We start from the raw sequence: 15288 nt of genomic DNA on the forward strand, positions 1-15288 counted from the left end.
TACTGTTTCCTATTCATGTGTAAATGATATACCTTATAATATGACAGGTGATACTAAAATATTTAAGTTTGTTTTACAGTTTCTAACACACAGTTCAGCTAAACTTAAGTTTTGATTAGACAGAATGGGCATATGATTAGTGAGTCTGATAAGTCTAGATTCCTAGGTGTACAGTTGAATAGTAGATTGTAATGGAAAGCTCATGTCAAGAATCGTATTAAAGAGCTGAATGGTGCTGGATTAGAGCATATCTGCTGTAAGTGATAGGTGAACATGCAGAATTAGTATACTTTGCTTATTATCGTTTCACATGGGGCATATGGTTGTTTTCTGGAGTACTCTTCCCTTTCTCAAAGAGTATTTGTAACTCTGAAGTGGACAGTTGAAGCAATATGAAGAGGAAGTTCACAAACTTCTTGTTGACCGCTGTTCAAGGGCTTTGGAATTCTTACATTGGCATCTAAATATAGTATATTTATTTAATTTCATATGTTATTAACAATGTGAGCTTATTCTTGAAAATTAGCAGCTTCACTTAGTTAATACTAGGCAGAAATCTAATCTGCATTAAACTGTTGTGCAGAATGGTGCACAGCATTGTGCTGACTTCATGTATGATAAGCCACTACAAGAATTAAAAAATCTTATCAGTAATCATTGCACTTCCAAATCTAAATGGAAGAAATTCGTCATAGCCCACTCCTTCTGTTCTGTGGGGGAGTTCCTGGAAAAAAATAATCAAATTCTTATTTTATGTTGATTATGCTAATATATACTCAGCAGCTTGTCTGCATAGGATTTGTGTAAATTTTATTTTATTGTGAACTTTCTGATGTTATCCTATGCACTGATATCTTCCATGACCATGGAGATTTGCTTTTCAGCTAGGGCCTATGAAACTAGACATATAAATAAAATTATCCCACCGAGCGAGGTGGCGCAGTGGTTAGACACTGGACTCGCATTCGGGAGGACGACGGTTCAATCCCGCGTCCGGCCATCCTGATTAAGGTTTTCGTGATTTCCCTAAATCACTCCAGGCAAATGCCGGGATGGTTCCTCTGAAAGGGCACGGCCGACTTCCTTCCCTAATCCGATGAGACCGATGACCACGCTGTCTGGTCTCCTTCCCCAAACCAACCAACCAACCAAAATTATCCCATTAGCAAAGAAAGCAAATGCTGATAAGTGTTTTACCAAACCATTAGTTGAATAAGTCATGGTTGCAAGATACGTATAGAATTATCTACTGATGGATGGGGCATTTTAGAAGCTGACCTGAGGAAAATTAGTTTAGTTTCTGGAGGCATGTAGGAACACACAAAGCAATCGTAGCTTACAACTTAACGACTCACACGGTAGGTTGAAGAAGTTCAAAATGACATTAATAGGTTTAGTGTAAGCTTTTGATAATGTTTACTGGAATAAACATTTTGGATTTCTGAAATTAACAGGGATAACATACAGAAAGTGGAAGTTTATCTACAACTTTTACAAAAAGCAGATTACAGCTATGACTCAGAATGTGAACATGAGACAGTGAGGGGAGGGAAAGGGGAATTGTAGCCCAAAACACATGTTATTCAACCTGTACATTGAGCAACCAGTAAAAGCAGCTTTGGAGGCATTTGGAGAGGGAATTGAAGTTCAGGGAGAACAAATAAAAACTTCAAGGTTTATCTATGACATTGTAATTCTGTCTGTGTTGAGAAACTACTTGAATGGTCATTAGAATGGAATAGGTACTGTATTGAAAAGAAGTTACAAAATAACCATGAATAAAAGTGAAACAAGGATAATGGCGTGTAGTTGCGTCAAATTAGGTGATGCAAAGAGAAATGAAAAGATAAAAATTGTAGGTGCATTTTGCTACTGAGGCAGCAAATAAATTGAAGATTGCAGGAGGAGGGAGGATATAAAATTACTCTGTGCTGTGTTCTTCATGGGTGTGACAACTAGCAAGCTGTCTGTCTGCATGAATGGCCACAGGCAAATGGTGACCAAGAGACAGCTGGACCACCAGCTGCAGAGCATGCTGCCCAACATAATGTTCTTCATTTCAATGACTGCTTCACAGCCTGCACCATCTGGATCCTTCCTACCAACACCAGCTTTTCTGAATTGCTCAGATGGGTGCTCTCCCTGCAGTATATCTTACGTTCCCATAACCCTCCTGGCCTCAACCTTTATTAGTCACTGTCTTTCACCCATCTATCCCCCTTCCCTGCTCCCACTATACCACTACACAGCCTTATATTCCACCAAGACACCCACCATCTCTTTACTTGTCTCCATTTCCGCTCCCTTCCACCCCCCCCTCACCCCCCCCCCCCCCTCTGTCTAACCTCCTGACTGCACCTAGCTGCCCTAATCTGTCCCCACTACATCCCTATATGCTGCCACATGCACCACTTTACCGTCCTCCACCTGTACTCTGCTATCCCTTCCTCCCTGCCCCAGCCTCCTCATCACCCAAGCCACCCACATTGCTTCTCCGATCATGCGCAGTTGCTCGCAGTCCGGCCTTGTGGCCAGATGGAATGATGATCTTTATGTGAGTTGGAATGATTATCTTTATGTGAGTTGTGCTTGCGTGAATGTGTGTGTGTTTGCATTAGAAGAAGGCTTTATGGCTGAAAGCTTAATTACTTAGCTGTCTTTTGTTGTGTCTCTCTGCAACTCATCACCACCATTATATGGTGAGTAGCAGTGTATCATTTTTACAATACTGTCAGTAGCTTCTTAAGGTCTATTCATTTATCTAGGGACATCATTTTTATCGACTTCTTCTTCCCTTTGTTTCCTCTTCATTTCTGTATTGTGCACTTCTATTAGATCTGCTGTCCGCGGCTAGTGGTCTTGCGGTAGCGTTTTCGCTTCCCTCGCACGGTGTTCCGGGTTTGATTCCCGGCGGGGTCAGGGATTTTCTCTACCTCGAGATGACTGGGTGTTGTGTGTCTTTCATCATCATTTCATCCTCATTCACTCGCAAGTCGCCATAGTGGCGTTAAAGAACTTGTGGAGCGGCAGCCGAAGCACCCCGCGAGGGGTCTCCCAGCCACCAATGCCATATGCTCATTATTATTATCATTAGATCTGTTTCTGAAATAAAGGAAAGGCAAGTTGACAGAAAGTTATTACTTTGAATGTGGTCATCTGGACTACATGAAATGTTTTGCACTTGAATTAATTCAGCAATTGGTGTTGTATTTGCTTGAGCTTCGACGAGTGCAGGAATTTCCTGTCCATCATCTCCGAACCTCAATTTGTTGAAGTACTTGGTGACAGTTCTGGGCTTTACTTCCCTTACTATCAAGACAGTCAAATTTACTGATTCCATGCATCATGACAGAAACTGACCGTGCAAGAGCAAATGCACTTTTTTTGGTAATCACCTACAATGAGACTTGAATATGTAAATAACTCCGTGGTCCATGGGTTGTGTGAGGTTTGTTGAACCTGGTGGGAACCAAGCCAAATTCGCTGTTGATAACTTCACTTTCGGGTGGCAGGTTGCATTGCCTAGGAAAACAGGAACTTGGCAGTTTGCCCCTTATTTTTGCCATTGAAAGTGCCCAACCACTCATCATCTATGCCTTCAGCCAAGAGTGCTTTTTAAACACTGGGGTTTTGCTGCCTTTTCAATTACCAGTGGTCTCTCCACTTCATATAACATGTTTTCACACATCAGTACAGTGAGTCTTTCCTTGAGCATTTTTCTGCCATTGCACTTTACACTGCAAATTGGTAAAGATTTCGAAGTGAGTTCATGATAAAACAGGCCCATTTCATCTGGAAGGAACACATCTTTCGGGCCATAATTCACAATTAGGTTGTACAGTATTGTCTTCCATTATGTTACTACATTTTCTTGCACACCCTTTGCTCCCCCACACCCTTCATTCTACATGATATTCTGTCTAGGTCTAAAACTGTTCAGCCATCATGCGGATGCCTTCAAATCATTCCCAAACTGCAAAGCAACGTAACAGAGCCTCACTCTGCAACATGGTTCCAGACAATGGTAGTTTTTTTGCCCACGAACTTGCGATCCATTGTCACTATCTCATTAATTTCTACGTTTCCATTGTTCTTCACTTTTCTTTTCATTTGCTTCTTCTCTTTCCTCCATTCATCTCATATCTTATCCCTGTTCCTCTCTCACTTACCTCAATTACCTTAATCTTTCTGTTACGTGTTAGTGAAATGTACTTTTTGTTCGACATCACATTCTCACTAAAGTGTTACAACTCAACTAAAATTGGCAGGAAAATACAGGTAGCGCATTTCTTTGGAATGCTTGACCTTGCAGGGTATCCTGCTCCACCTCTAAGTGGGAGATTCAGATATAGTTTTTAGAGTAGATGATTTGTATAAAACATTGATCCTTGTCACATATTTCAGATGAGTCTACAACAGTTTCCATGGATCTTCCTTCTTATTGTCAAGCAATCTGAGCTACAAAAATCAGGAATAGATCTTTCGCTTGTCCAAATGAAATTTATCATAGATAAAAGCTGCCTTGAGTGAACAACACACACTCTGTCACAGAAAAACATTCATTTCATTCAAAATCTTAAAATAGATGTATGTTTCCCATCTCCTATTACACCACTGGATAAATGTCAACAATGTTTGTTACACGTACTCCTTATTGTGTGGAAAGATACTGTGAATGTAAATACCACCTAGACCCCATAGAGATGAGTGACCTCAAGGCTGCCTTGCATGACTAGCTTGCTGTGCAGATAGAATTGGAATGGGTTCTTGTGGATAGGCACCACTGAGTAGGGGGGAGGGGGAGGGAGATGGATAGTGATAGTAGGGGAGAAGGAGATGGACTGAGAGAGTGGGGGCAGAGGGTGACAGAGAGAGGAGTGAAGAGGAAATGGACACATAGAGGGGCAGGAGATAGTTAATTTAAATGCTATCACTGTACCAGTAGATATTTTGCAGAGTGGCTAAATGATCATTTATTTAAGTCCTGGCTAACCAAGGTTCCTAGTGAAAATACTAGGGCAAGGTATACCAAATACTCTGACCCTGCATGGCACACCAAAACTTTATTCAGCGTAAGTTTGTTGTCAAGGAAGTTGAACACATTTGCTACATCAATTAAGGCATCTGTAAAGGTAGGCTAAGATGAAGCTTCTCAGGCTCATTTTTGTAGCATTCCATTCATCAATACATTGGAAATACTGCAAATAGTACTTATGACAGTCCATCTACAGCAGGAATTAAAACCCTTAGATCAAAGTGCAGTGCAGTAATGTTGTTATGGCACCTCATTTTGAGAAGCTTTTGTTTGTGGATGTAGCCAATGGACCTTTTAGTATTTTTATAGGCGAGTCTAATAACATCAGCATTAACAAAACTTTCGGAATTGTGATGGATAATACAGTAGGCTCCACAACCAGTCAATCTGTTACCACAACCTTTATTTGGCTTTCGCATTTGTTGGTTTAACTAATTCACAACCAAAATGACACTTTTCAACCTAACCTAGACCTCGAGCTGTGCTGCAGATCAGTGTGTCACCACAATCACAATTTAGGGCGGGGCAGAGGGAGACACCGATACTGCAATTAACCACTTTCAGAGCTACAAAACTGCAATACTGAAAATATCACTGTATGTGTGTTGCAAACATTACGTGACAAAGGACAAAAAATGATGTATATGAAAGGAATTGGTTTTGTTAATGCCAGTGTAGTGATTGGGATATTTAGTGTTTGCTCATAAATTTAGAATTACCTGCATGAGATACTTATAAGTGGTTTGCCAATTCTGCTGTGTCAGTGCATGTAACAAAGCTCTATTTGCCACAATAAATGATGCACAAGTGCCTATAGCAAAGTTATTCAGTTGTGTTGCAGTAGGTGGCTTTCAATTGAAAGTGCAATTCTTCAAAATGTAGAATAATGGCATGAACTGTTCTGTTTGGAACTGCAAGGTAAGAGGGAGTATACCACCCACTCCTGCTGCTCATGTATCAAATCAAAATACATTACTATCTCGTTTTTCTTCGTCCATTTTTGGCTGAAGTGCAAAGGATTGAATAAGTCATTAGAATTCCATGCTGCATTTTCTTCTCAACTTTTGAAAGACATAACAGTTTAAGAGGATATTAGAGGGAATAAAAATTGTACTCCCAGCATGCAGGAAGAATTTCTTGACAGAAAATCTTGAAAGCTATCGCACATATTTAGGGTTAGAAACTGAGGAAAAATTAACTCAGTTTAAGACTATTTACTGAAGAAACTGAATTTAGAAAAAGGTGTATTATTTTGTTTCACAAGTTACATGTCAAGCGAACTTCGGGATAACGTTAAAAGTTTTGAGAAATATGTCCGTGTTGTAAGTCAAGGAATAATTTATATCAATAACGAAACATTTACAAGTCCCCATTGAAACTACCATTAAAGCACAATTCCAGTGGCAAAATTTAACATCTGTTAAATGGAAAGAATCTTCTGAGGCTCTGTGTTTCTGGCGTGAGTGGCGATCTGTAAAGATGCTTCGTGCGTTAGTCTGTTTGTTTAGTGGGTAGCAACTCCTATACTGATTTTACTGTGGTCATATGCAGAGGTGGAAAGAATTTACAGTGCTATAAAAAATAATAATTACAATAACAGGAGGCCTTACTCGGATGGAAAAATGTAAAAACTACAAATTTCCATCGGTTGTGTTAAGCAAAGCAGGAACTACCGGCATGGCTGCATTAAAGAATGATACAACTGATACTTGGTCAACGGCTTGAGCTGCGTATTCGAGAGCCACAGGCATTTTGAGCAGAATAACAGACGCAGCTTCATTTCCATTGATCACTGAACTCCTTGCTTTGAACCTGATGATCCAAAGGCGTCTTTGTTTTATGAAGCTAACCAACACTCTCGTTATCTTGTATGGTACTGGTGTTAAAAACGTGTGGTACGTAAATATTACAAATGATGTTTAATTGCTTGCCCCTTAACAACTATCGATTTGCAACACGTGTAACAGGTAGCAGAAATTCCCGGAAGGTTACAGATACACATCTGTATTGACTAGTTTCAAAGAACATTGGGCTGATATTGCAAAAACCAGAAATTCCCGATCAAACTACAATGTTTTTATTATGATAAGAAATTTGATGCCCACGGTGGACCAGTAGCTACTATAATCTGAACGTTCACATGACTAGAAAGTTGAAATAAAGCTTCGTCGTAAAGCACAGTATCGAGTCATGTTTTCCACCCATAAACTTTTTAAGCAACCATTTGCAGTCCCTAAACCCTCTTTCTTTATCAGGTGGAAGTAACAGCTGAACACTTGAAACACTGTAGGATTTCAGGTGTAATGATTTAAGTACTGATTGATAAGATGTACCTATAGCACCTGTCTGGTACATTAGAAGCCTGACAGGCTTTTTGGGTCTGCAAAAACATTTGCAACCACATACGAAGTTCAAACCATAGGCTTAAGGTTACTACCTTTTGCTGGAATGTTGAAATTCGGGAATTGTTCAGGAAAAATTTCACGAATCATCCAAATGAACGATTACGGATGTTAACTTCAACTATATGCACCCTTCCATGCAAAGTATACGTATTACCTCCTTCAATATCTCGAGTAACGACGGAACGACCCAACAGGACTTCAATGCAACGAGCAAGAACGGAATTCGTTACAATTAACCACGTCCATCTCGTGGCGTTTGACACTGTCTATACCCCACTACCTCCGCCGTCAATTTCAAAGTGAATTACCGGTTTTGTCACACTTGCGCAGTGCTGTCTGATGTTCTGCTCTTTTGCGGTCGTAACAAACGTAGACATCGGCAGAAATTTTTGTGGGGAGAGTTTCTCGAACGTGAGAGACCCCCGGAGATTTTTTAGAATTTCGGGAATTTTTTATTGTTTTAGTCATCAGTTAAATTTTTGTACTTTTGGCTGTTAAGAAGTGATAAACAGCAAAATGTGTTAAAGGCATTAGGGCGACGACTATGGAATACAAAAAACTGCTGCCGATGAGCGTGACGTCACAACTGTTTACTCATTTTCATCTTCCGTCACGTATGGCAATATGGCATAATAAAGTTTCAAACATGAGATAATACAATACTGGTACTCCAAGGAAATTTGCATCCTGAAAATCGCAACGAAAAGCTTAATATCAGGTTGGGCCTACTTCATTGTGAATCTGGACATATGTATGTACAATTCAAGCCGAATTATGCATTTTAGTATGGCTTACGGAATTCCGATGCTCCGGTATCGTCTGATGTTCTATTTCTTTTATGACATCATATAAGATCTCCTAATTATATGTAGATATGTGTGGCAACTGCTGAAGTGAGCCGGCCGGAGTAGCCGTGCGGTTCTAGGCGCTACAGCCTGGAGCCGAGCGACCGCTACGGTCGCAGGTGTCCTTAGGTTAGTTAAGTTTAATTAGTTCTAAGTTCTAGGCGACTGATGACCTCAGAAGTTAGGTCGCATAGTGCTCAGAGCCATTTGAACCATTTTTGCTGAAGTGAACCTATTTCTAACAGGTCGCGGGAAAATATTGTGAATGGTTCTTTGAAAAACGTTACTTTCAAACTGGTTTTTTATTTTTTTATATTTTTTATTTTTATTTTTTACTAAGGATGAATTATGTTAAGTGTGAGAATGTGCAGTGAATTTCTTAAATCACAGAGCGTGTGACTCTCACATTTCAAACTTACACATTGAGGACCAGCCACTCAGACGTATTTCGAGCCCAGAAGACCAGACATTAATGTCATCATGTAAAATTTTACTGGCGCATTTGTGATGTATCTTAAAGTGTAACACACGCAAAGAGACCAGTATTATATGTGAAAGCTTAGCTTTTCTTGTAGCTACACTTTGTACATTAATTTTATTAATTTAAACCGTTGTCATCGACTGGCGGGATCACGTAAAATGAGCTATGATTGGCTTACAAAAGCTCATTTCAGTCTCCAGCACTCAAATGTCGAAACTGGATTACTAGCTAGAATGGTTATAAAGCTGTTTCGTGCAAAATGGTTTGCAAGAAATAATTAATTCTATTGATAACTATCTGGCATACTTACATAATACAGATATTCACCAAGGTTCAGAATGTTATTGTGTGTAGTCAAGTAATCAAGCTCTAAGAGAGTAAGTTGATGTAGTTGCAGAAAGGAATATATTTGGATATTAATTTACCAACTTCTAAAAGGTTGCCCACAAACCTGAAATCATTTTAAGAAACTCCAGACCTATGATGCCCGTCACAAGCATCAAAAGTGAATTTAAAAGATTTGCCATTCATAGATATTTACATAACAAATGCTATTATTGAGAATCAGTGTAACTCCACTGATCAAGTTAACTGACCTGTTTTATGGACGTGACGTTTCGACAAGTCCCTACAAATTTTAGCCAACGATTTTAACTATAAAAATGCAGGAGGCTCCTTAATTTTCAAAGGATTGTAGCATTTGCATTATTGCTGGTATTAGAGGCTACTTGTAATGCAGTAGTGGAAAGAGTGTTCATCACAAAGAATGCAACAAAAACATAATTGAAAACATAACGAGAACAGAAGTGCTTAGTGCTTTGTTACGAATTAGAGTCCGTTTCAACGGTAAGTGTTGTAATGATTTTGTGTGTACTAAAGAAATGTTTGAAAGCTTCAGTAACTCAATTTATTCAACAGCTGCAAAGAGCAATATTGGAGAAAGTAAAAGTGATAATTTGCTAATCAAAGCTATGCATGAGCATACCCCTTCTGTAAGTTTGGTATAATAATTCATGAAACATTTCATGTTTAAGTGGTAAAAGTTCTCAGATTAACAAATATGATCATTAAATGTGCACAGTCCATGACTGCAGCGCCTAAGACCGCTCGGCTAATCACGCGGTATATTTTAAATGTAACTCTATTTGAATATAGCAACTACCCTTATCTTCCAGATTCTCACTACTGTATGTACAATATAACTTATGTTTTTCTTGGCCACGTAGTTCAGTCGGTAGAGTGCCTGAATTCAATTGGGATGGACTCAAGAAATGTTTCTTCGAAGACGAAGGTTCTTCGGTATATTCAGTCTAGCGTATACGAATGTGGGCGTGCTGGAAGTGTGTTACTAATTATTCAATAACCAGCCAGCTCACTGAACTTATTGCGCGATTGTCACTGTCGAGTCACATGAAGTTTAGTCTACAATCAGTAAAAGCTGATGAAAAATGGCGATATTTTGGCTACTTTTTGTTCAGCAATTGGCTACAGAGGAATGGAAGGAGCTGGTGACAACAATTGGCCACAGAGGAATGGGAAGTACCTGGTGGTAACCCTACCTACATGCAGCAGCAGAAAGAGTGAGAGAACTGCTGGAAGTTGTCAAACAGCAAAAATCACATTATGTTTACAAAATTACAGGAGAAAGTGTGTAGTGCTTTCCACCGTATCATTGCCATTTCAGTGCAAAAGAAATCACATGGGTTCAGACGAAATTGTACATTACATACAGAAATAAACGTTCAAAAATTTTAGTGCATGAGGTATTTGTCAGTATTATATTCACAAAATGAAACAGTATCGTCACTAATACGCGGCGCGTCTTGGAAGAGGCACGGAACGAGAAGGTGCAATGGAACAGTAAGTTAGTCATGAGATTAGTGGATAATAGTAACAGTAGCAGTGAAGATGTTACAGTGAAATAGGCAATGTGGTTGATACGGACATTTTGAAGCCCGAGTCAACCATCTTCCATCAGATGCAAGTAAGAAATGCATCAATGGATTAAAATGTATGTAAATGTACTGAAACATCGGAATCTTTATGTTATTCGACGTATATTTCCCGCCCTTTGTTTTTAATTTCAAATAGACCGTATTTCGATCACCCGAGGCTATTAGCGTTTTTATCCGTGCTGCAGTAGTACAGCAGCGGATCTAAATTTTCAGATGTGATATTCGCAATCGGGTGACCGACACGATGTAAAAAACAGTCAATCGCATGGTAGCATAACTTCCAAAGCTGCGAGATGTGTGCCATCTACTGCCGCTGTATGAACTACTTGGGCCAATTAGACGGAACAGCCTGCGCCTCTACAAGACCCGGTTGCCATCTACTGTCAGTTTACGGAAGTAGTCGGCCCAATTAGATCGTAGATCGCCTCTGGAGTTATTTTTGTGCAATGGTGTGTGTATAGCTCTGCTGCTTCTGAACAAATAGACGGAAGTTCTCCGCAGCAAAAATATTGTTTTATCGTTTCCTTTGAAGCGTGTAGCATAAGCGATTGGACATAATGTGAACATTGATATGCTCTCGCTTTAACTCATGCCTACTGTACGAGATAAAGGAGAGACTTTTTACCACTGAAAGCATACTTACCTGGCACAGGGGATACCGTGATCATGAAGGCGGTTCCTCCAGGACGAGGCTCTTCCATTGCACTTCGGTTGGGCTGACCCCTGCGATTACCCCTAATGTGGGTAACTCGGGTGCATAATTTTTGGTAGTCGGGACTGCGTTCGCGCAGACCCGGTCTAATCATAATTTAAAGTTAGATTATTTTCATATAGGCATTAGATCTCCAGTAGCTTTGATTGGGTGCTTCTTTGCTAGAATGTCCTCAGAGTTGTTAGAGAAAATGCGCATGAACGGGGTGCGATTTTAGGTAATCCGTGCTTTAGATTTTCTTGCTCCAACTTTTTATGTGAGTAGTACCTTATGCGAAAAAAGCGATATAAATTTTTATCTTGGTAATTATAGAACGTGGATGAACGTTGTAGGGTACGCTCAATATTTATTACACAATAATGCGTATTGTCCAAAAATGATGCACAGAATCAGCCATTTGGATTACGGAAGCTCAATGTCAACTGCCTTTACCTCGTAATTGCCTGCTGAGCACTTGTTATTATCTGGGGCAATAGGTGTCCGCAGGGGGGGGGGGGGGGTGAGAGACAAGTGTCATTGTCATATTCTCTTTTGAAAATGTAGCACCAGACACTCAGTTATGGAGCGCGGTCTTCATTCGTTTGTAAGTCGCTCTGCCTTCCATGAATAAGCATGCTGCCGTTTTGTGGCTATAAAGGAGGGGAAAAAAGCCACACTTGTGTGTGCCGCGCCGATTTCCTTTATTGCCTTGTATGAGTTCGTAATATTTATAGCAAGTGATGAATTAAGGTTAACTGTGTAAGAGGCCAGCGCTTGCTTATTCTTGAAACAGAACATTTTGATTTCAAACGGTCGACAACATCTACATCTTCTTTTGTGAGATTGTAAAACGTAATGACTTCAGGTTTGTTCGCTTCGCCACTGTCAACGTCTATAGCATCGTCGATGTGCATGGTGGATAACATTTTTGGGGACGTATGAGCAAATCAAGCCGTTGTTGCTTGGTTTTTCTCCAAATGCGAATATGCTGCTGTTTAGTTGCCTACATTTTACGTCCAGGAGTTCAGGTGCAATTTCTCTTTTATTCTTCCGTAGAGTACGTACTACTACGAGTCGATGATTGGCGTACATTTTGTTATCCAGTGGTATAGATGTAAAATAATTGTCCATAGTCACGTTTCTGCCTGTTTTGTCAGTCGGTCGAATCAATCGTAACACCACATTCTCTGCATCATTGGGTACTTGATATGTCCCAGTAGGCTCTTTGTCTGCATATACTAACATATTTAGCTTATACCGGTAAAACGTTCTGGCATCACGCATATATATACCTTGATGCCATATTTTGCAGGCTTGTTTGCTATAAACTGCCTGAATTTGCAACGTCCACAGAATGGTTCTTTTGCTATAAACTGCCATAATTTGCAACGTCCGCAGAATGGCTCTTAACATCTCGTCTATCGTTGTCAATGTACTGGCACTACAGCACTTCTTGCAAACATCCACAAATTCGTCAAATATTTCTGTAATAGGTGCCAGATTAACTGTTCCCTTTCTCTGAGCCCTCGTAAATTTGTCGTCAAAACCTATAGCTTGGAGAAGTGTGTGATACCTTAGTTTGCTCATCGATGCAATAAGGAAATCCTGTGCAGTCCCATCAGTGGCCCATAGCTCATCAGTATTGAGATGCTATCCTTTTTCACTCCTGCGAGATCACACCTAAGGAAGCAGATAACTCTTCAAAATATGTCTGTAGGCAGTCTCGAGCACTCTGTGAATAAGATGCTGCCATTCTGTCAAGTTCTTGGTTTGTGTATTCCACAATGCGACCAATTACACTAGCTGGAAAAAATAATTTCCAGCGTTCCAAAATTGTTTTCGAATTTTTTGCAACACCCTTCATACCTGGATCTGTGTTACAATATTTTGATGGGCAGTTTTTGATGGAGGAGCGTTTTTCTTCAACCATTCTGTTGTTCCATCCTTACCAAGAAGGGTTTCACGATCTGTGTATTGAGAAACACCTGTAGCAGAAGTATCAGATTCGCTGTGTGACTGATCTGTTGCGGTATTGATCTCTTCATGCTCAGAGGTTGCGTCAGTATCTGATGGCAGACCCTCTATGTATAGGTCGGGACACACATGTCCGGACCGTGTCCGTGCCGAGACACGTCCGAGTATCGTCCGTCACCCGGACAACGTAATACGTCTTTAAAATAAATGTAGCGGGCCCCACTTGACCGGGCCGTGCACGGGGAACGTCAACGGGCCGGACGGGATTCGCCGTGTTTAATTTTTCACGTGACGGACACGGCCTGACGGAAGAATTGCCTTGTGAGCTGTGCAACTGCGCAAGATTTTTCTGTGTGCAAAACATGGATGTGGTACGACTAATAGAAGTTCGTAAGTTCCCTGTTCTTTACGATCAGGGAAGTGAAAACTACAGGAATATCGAGTACAAAGAGTTTGAAGACAATTGCAACAGATCTAGAAGCCAAAGTTAAGATATAAACTATACAAGTTTTAATACCCGAAAGATATTTATTTACTTTTTTATTTTACAAACAGATGCTTGGGTTATGTCATCGTTATATCGCCAAGGCGACATGTACTTGCCATTCCACAGTCCCTAGTGTAGAATTCAGGAATTTTTTGAGTTGTTCTCGTACAGCAAATGCAGCATCTGTTGAACTCCCACGAATTCGAGGTAGGTTTCGAATATTTGATGATCTTCCGGATCCCTCAGCAGTTTCCTTTTGATCCATCCTCTGTTCGGGCACCCTATAACCTTCCATTTTTTGAATAAAGTTGTACAGTACACACGCAGCCGTCACAATCATTGTAAGATTATTAGGATGTCCCTGAAGGATTCTTCTAAATATTCGAAATTTCTGTTGCAATATACCAAATGCATTTTCGGATATTATTCTTGCCCGACTCAAACGATAATTAAATATAGCTTTGTCATTTGTTAAGTTTCTGCCAGGATATGGTCGCACCAAGTATGTTTTGAGAGGAAAAGCTTCATCGCCTACAATTACCATTGGAAGTTCAACATCCGTTCCGGGTAAAGTTTTACTCTTTGGGACGCTAAGCGTATTGTTTTCCAGTGACTTTCCAAGGTTTGAATTTACTAGAATGCCCCCATCAGAGTTTTTTCCGTACTCTCCCACGTCTGTTGTTGTTGTTGTTGTTGTGGTCTTCAGTCCTGAGACTGGTTTGATGCAGCTCTCCATGCTACTCTATCCTGTGCAAGCTTCTTCATCTCCCAGTACCTACTGCAACCTACATCCTTCTGAATCTGCTTAGTGTATTCATCTCTTGGTCTCCCCCTATGATTTTTACCCTCCACGCTGCCCTCCAATACTAAATTGGTGATCCCTTGATGCCTCAGAACATGTCCTACCAACCGATCCCTTCTTCTGGTCAAGTTGTGCCACAAACTTCTCTTCTCCCCAATCCTATTCAATACTTTCTCATTAGTTATGTGATCTACCCATCTAATCTTCAGCATTCTTCTGTAGCACCACATTTCAAAAGCTTCTATTCTCTTCTTGTCCAAACTATTTACCGTCCATGTTTCACTTCCATACATGGCTACACTCCATACAAATACTTTCAGAAATAACTTCCTGACACTTAAATCTATACTCGATGTTAACGTCTATTGCAATAAAATTATAACATGGATGAAACAGAGCAAGAAGCATAATGGAATATGTTTTTTTTTGTAATTTCAACAGAGACTTCCTGAGTTGTTTGGAGCCTGCATTGTTACGTGCTTTCCATCTAAAGATACAATGCAGTTTGGAAACTGCCAGTTTGTCCAAAACTCCTCAGCTATTAGCATCCCATTTTTCTTAGTTCGGCACAGGCATCACCTCTTCCAACAATAAATCGATAACTGCTGTAGAG

At 40.2% G+C, this 15288-nt stretch overlaps 1 non-coding gene across 1 annotated transcript; it reads left to right on the forward strand.

The window, feature by feature from the left end:
- The first annotated feature begins 11356 nt into the window (after nt 1-11356).
- LOC124596679 lies at nt 11357-11519 on the forward strand. Its single transcript, XR_006978341.1, has one exon. It is a non-coding gene; the product is annotated as a U1 spliceosomal RNA (small nuclear RNA).
- Nucleotides 11520-15288: the final 3769 nt, after the last annotated feature.

Source organism: Schistocerca americana, chromosome 2 (genome assembly GCF_021461395.2).
Source record: "Schistocerca americana isolate TAMUIC-IGC-003095 chromosome 2, iqSchAmer2.1, whole genome shotgun sequence".
Classification (NCBI taxonomy): domain Eukaryota; kingdom Metazoa; phylum Arthropoda; class Insecta; order Orthoptera; family Acrididae; genus Schistocerca; species Schistocerca americana.